This window comes from Hydractinia symbiolongicarpus, chromosome 5, assembly GCF_029227915.1.
Source record: "Hydractinia symbiolongicarpus strain clone_291-10 chromosome 5, HSymV2.1, whole genome shotgun sequence".
NCBI lineage: Eukaryota > Metazoa > Cnidaria > Hydrozoa > Anthoathecata > Hydractiniidae > Hydractinia > Hydractinia symbiolongicarpus.
Window position 1 is genome coordinate 10,562,523 of NC_079879.1, and position 5,926 is coordinate 10,568,448.

Here is a 5,926-nt window from a genome sequence, read left to right on the forward strand (position 1 = left end):
AAAAAATCTTTTCATAAATTTGATTTGAAACCTTACAATTTTCATAAGTTTTCAGAGTTTTTTTTTAATAGAGTTTACCTAGCTAGGTACTAGCTAGCTAAACTATATTAAAGTATTATGTAACCTGCTAAAAAAAGGAACATATTTTTTAAAAATTGAAAGACGCTTATTACAGTTACCAAGATAATTTTTCTTGCATATTTTCTGGAACATAAATTAGAGTTCCGCTTTTGTTAGTCGCATAAATTAACGTGTTCGCATAATCTGGCGATATATTGGCGAAAAATCACTAAATCATACCAAGGTATTTTTCGTTGTCTTCTCTCATATCAAAAAGACAAAAAAACCTGGGGACAAGGGTCCATATGTTTAATACTCCACAATAACTCTTTTGAATGTAAATGAACTTTAGAATTAGGTTTTTACATGTTATGAAAAAATTTCTCTTCTCAGCTAAAAAGTTTTTGGATATAGATTGCTCTACAACTAATAAAATAGCTTTGTTTTAATTTTTTTTGGAGTATCCCAAGAGAACATGTTTCCATTACCGATGTTTACTGTTGCACAGTGTCAAGTTAATTTTAAAGATAATAAAAACAACTTTAAGAACCATTAATATTTTTAGAGAAGGCAGCTATACACCTACTAAACATTTCCAAAGTTTAATGTTCAACATAAAAATAACTTTTCATAATTTTTTAATTTACCAGGGAAAACTATATATTTAAAACAAGGAAGATAAGTCAATTTAACAGCTCTTATTTAAATAAAAAACAAAATGACAAACAGAAATTTTATGCCAATGAACAGGAATCGAAATAACTACCAGTCATCGGTCATGACCAACCAAAACTTGAGTTATGACTGACCATCTTTTCTCATTCTTACCCTGGTGATCAGTCAGTAATTGTTATTCTTTCTAAGTTATAATTTTCAAGTTTCTGGGAATAAAATGAAGTGAAGCACACCCAACAAATACTTTCTTTGGAGTGCGAGTTTGTTCCATACTCGATCAATCTCCACCATTTTTCAAAATTTACTGTTAATATTTTTTTTCAATCACGCAAATTATTACTTTCAGGATATAACTTTTATTTGTATTAGTTTATTAGTTTGTTTATCCTGTTCGCAGGGCACAATTTTTTTTCCTCACCATGTGTTATTAATCACACCAGTGAACTGAATTGTATGGATAACATGTTAAGCTCCCTTATACTGTCGATTACACACCTGCCTTTCAAATTTCTTATTTTGATCCCTGATTAATCCAAGGTTTTTTAGTAAAATAAACCATTCATTTCAGCAAGAAGATCCAAGTTCTAACAGCCATTACAACTGGCTAAGCAAGTAAAAAAATAAATTAAAAATTAAAAAAAATCACTTCTACCTCGTACAGGTTGCTTTTATAAAACCCAGATGAAATAGAATTAATAAATAAACTATTTTCAATTTAGTTCATTTTAGCTTTTCAAGTTGGACTTATGGATCATCATGTCTCTCAATATAAGGAATTGACACGAATTGAGTCTTTCCTGTATCGAAATTAAACTGATCTTGGAAGATTTATTTTTTTTTTAATTTGCTTACTTAAGACAATTTTTGTTAATTTAGCTTGAATTTAAACAATATTGCGAGACGAAACCAGACGATATCGGAAAGATAAAGTACAACAAGAAGAAATGATTGTTCTGAGCCTACTAATTTAATTTTCCAAAAGAATAAATATTTTGAATAGTGTTTTTAGTTTCCTCCTAAATTGTGTGGATGTAAAACAAAAACAATAATTTTCGTTATCATATCTGTTACATAAAACGCTCAAATTAATGACTTTTACTAACAATTAAAAACTCCTTTTAACAAACAGGTTGTTAAAAATTACTTATCTATACTCTATCAACCTAGGTGGGATATGATGCTCAAATAAGTATTGCCAGCCTTGTTCTTAGGGGTTCTTAGAAAACTAACAATCCGCGGGGGCAAGGTCACTTAAGTTACTCAGATATGGATTTAGCTGATGAAACTTTTGAACTTAAGGTGGCAGTCAGAATTTCTTTTGTACATAATTAGTTACATAAAATTGTTTTCACACTATATATATTTATATATTTCTGTTATAACACACTTGTCACGATTTTATAGCTATATTACTATTATCTTTCACCAAAATACCTTAACAATTCCTCTTTAAATTAAAACTTATAATAATTAATTTAATCTAAGGCCAGGATACACCTGTATAATATCATTAAATATATTTTACAATAAATTTATAATTTTTCTACAATATACTTATAATTTCTTGTATTGTGATACTTTCATACCATCGTTGCCACAACAACGCTAGCAGATAATAGATATATCATCACACAAACAAAAAGGCATTCAAAACCATATTACCAACAATATTATTAAAATCAAATTGGTTTGATTTTATTTAAATATTATAGCTATGCTGCAAATTATGAGGTTATGACACACATACCAGGTGTTGACATTATACATATTAAAACTACATATTAAAGCTATATTATAAGAAATTATATATTTCAGTGATATCATACAAGTGTATCAGGCCCTTTAGTCTGCGTGCTTGCAAATTATACAGAAAGGAATGAGTAATTATTAAAAAGAAACGTTAATAACAAAAACAGTGCATTATGTAGGAATTTAGGCGATCTTCATTATGCTACACTGCACAAGCTTTAACTTTTGATAGTATTTTTGTTTTACTTTAAAAATTTTATTCAGACAAAATTTAAAAGTCAAAATGTTTTTTTAGAGTTTTTAGTTTCAATAATGGCAAATAGTTCAATTAGTATTATTAACCTAAGTAAAGTTGCATTAAACTTTGTTTTCATCACATCGAAACAAAGAAAATAAGAAACAACATTTTACTACTAAATGACTCGCTTGAAACAAACATATTTTTTTTGAAAACAACTTTAATCAGTATACTGTATTTAACTTCTTACGTTTTATGTTCAGAAAAACTGGTTAAGAACCTCTGAAATAAAAATTACATTTTGTATATTTTCTTACAGCATGTTATGCTATAAAAATAAACTTATTTCATTTTTGCAACATTTTTTCGGCTATCGGAGACAAGAAAGTTAATACTGAGAGAGTCCCTAGCTGAAACACTAAGTTCTCGTGTTTGGGGTTCAAAAGTTTAGTAGTCCCCCACTTGTCTCCAACATGAAAAATAAAAATGCAGGAAAAAGCTCCCAGGTCACAAAAAATACAAATTCTCGTTGAAAAACAAGGATTTTTTACATAGAAATTTCTGGTGACTCATCAATTTTGGTTTCAAGTTAAAATCATTTTATTATGTATTGAGGCCTATATTTTTAGGAAATGTAAACAGGCATAAATAATACACTTAGTAAATAAATAAATGTGGACAGCTAAAAAAGGGTTATTGCCACCTTAACAAAACACAAAAACATGTTTTAGCTACCCCCTTTTTATCAGAGAAAAATATTATATTTATATAAAATAAAAGCTATAAAAGTAATACACAAAAACAGGCCTATCAATAAGAAAATAACAGCAGAGCAATAAATAGCTCCCTCAAGGTCACAGTCTTTTTTATTTATTTTATTTTATCTTTTTTTATATATTTTGGTTCTTTTTTTCTGTAAATAATAAAAAAGGGAACATTGATTTCCATGTAAGATGAATTGATATTGTTCAGCCAGAAAATTTTTTTGGAATTGGGGGAGCAATTAATGGCTCAGCTAGTTTCTCATTTCAGAATTATGCGAATTATTGATAGGCCTGCAAAAAGTTGGTAAATGCACATTAAAGTTTAAGGTAGGAAAAGTGCCATTTTATTAAATATATTTTAGTGTTTTCTGCAGTGATATAATTTATCCACGTTTGTGGTGACAAACGTAAAAAAAGGTAATTGATTTTCCGCCAAAAGTTTGTTTGTGCATTGCTTTAGGAGGTAACTTAGCTATACTCTGGAAAATCAATTGAATTCTTGTTACATGTCTTTGGGTTCTTTCAGCTCATGCAGTCACACAAAGTTATAGGGACTTCTTATTTGTAAATTCACCAAGCCATAAAATTACCAATGGTATATGTTTTGAAAACACGCTGTTTTGTATAAACTTATAATTCCCAACCTACATCTCTAAAATGTGCACTTGTAAAAGTACCTTGACAAATGTGAATATGAGGAGACAGACAATCAAAGCACAAATATAAAAAAGGCAGTGTAAGGCTTCCATAATAAATTTCCTTGAAAGATTTTTTAGGTCTTAGTAAAATGATATGATTTACCACGTAATTACTTTCCTGTTTTAAATAGAACAAGAAACAGTATAGACAACACTACAATTATACTGTTAATTCTGTGGTAAGGCAACTGCAACTTACTTAATTGTTCTATGGGCCTGACCGACCAATGAAAACAAAAAAATAATAAAAAACAAAAAGGAAAAAAAAAAATTTCCCCTTCCCATTTTGTGAAAATATAATGAGTATAGAACATAATCAATGTTATTTTTTGTTAGTTGAATGTTAATTTACAATGATTTGCCGAAGGACCGTAAGCTACTATCAACTTTGCCGTAGAACAACTAATTAAGTTGAGTCATCCAACAGTAATGTATGTTTGTCCTTTTTTTAACAGATAAGTTTTTACAGAAAAATTAACACGTCTTACAATTGAAAAAGGGTTGAGAAAAATTGTTTTAGGATCTCTTGGCCACTGAGACATTCATCATAGAGGTAAAAAATCTTTGGGACGAAGTTGAAAAAAGACATGGGAAGCCTGAAAAATATTTGTTTGGGAAGCATGCAAAATATATGCATAATCAGTACAATTTTGTCTAAAAATTGCAAGGAATAAATATCAGTATTATTCATTAGTATTGAAGTCTCAATAATAAAAACAAAAAAAAGAACTCAGTTTAAAAGTCAGTAGTGATCAGAATTAATTAAAAGCAATTGCCTGAAGCCACTAGTAAAAACAGGAGAAAAAAATAGGAGTCATTGTGCTATTGTGATTAAACAAAAGAATTTAGAAAACAACTATTTCGACTTTAATATTTTAGACAGCTCTTGGTTTTAAATTAACTTAATATAATTATATATAGTGGATAATAAAAAACGATTTTGAATCACCTCACATCCCTGCGTCAAAAAAGATAATAATTAAGTAGTAATTTTTGTCGTTCACTCATTCATTGAAAAAACATAAAAAAGACATGACAGTATTTTTTTTGCCATTGTCATTGCAAATTACAAAGACCTTGGATGGCACATCTCTGTGAGCAGTAGTTGAAATTATGGGTAATTAGTCCATCATGGGTATGAACTATTTTTCTCTCCAGGTTATATACATTATTTAGTTTAGTCATTTAAACCCTTTTTTACCTTTCTATTTCATGGTCCTGCTATGTGACTTTACCAAAACCAATAAAATGATTTTTAGTTGTATATAATTTTTATTTGTATTTTTTCTCACCCGTCCTTATTTGGTAAAGCCCATGCCTATAAAACTGCATGTTAGTAAATGTATTAGTAAATAGATGGATTTTGTCATCATTTGTTTACTTTTCAGCAGTAAGCTTTTTGCCTCTGGCATTTGCGTTGAAGGAAGAAAGATGCTAGGATTTGGTGAAGAGAGGTTTTTCCTGTGGATTTCTTCCCATAAAAAAATGAGGTTTAAACTTTTATTAAGTCTGAATTGATGCCTTTGTGTGACAAAATGGACTGATAATCACACTGCTTCACATAGACTAGAGCCCCCATATTTTATAACCCAAGTCAAAAGAGCATACTGCTGAAAATGTAAACAATGAAATTCCTCTGTGTGCTTGTGCTTATAATATTTACAAAAAACCCTTATACAGCACATTGTACAAATAACTTAGGAATAGTGTGTTACTTTATATTATATATTAGAGGCTTTTTA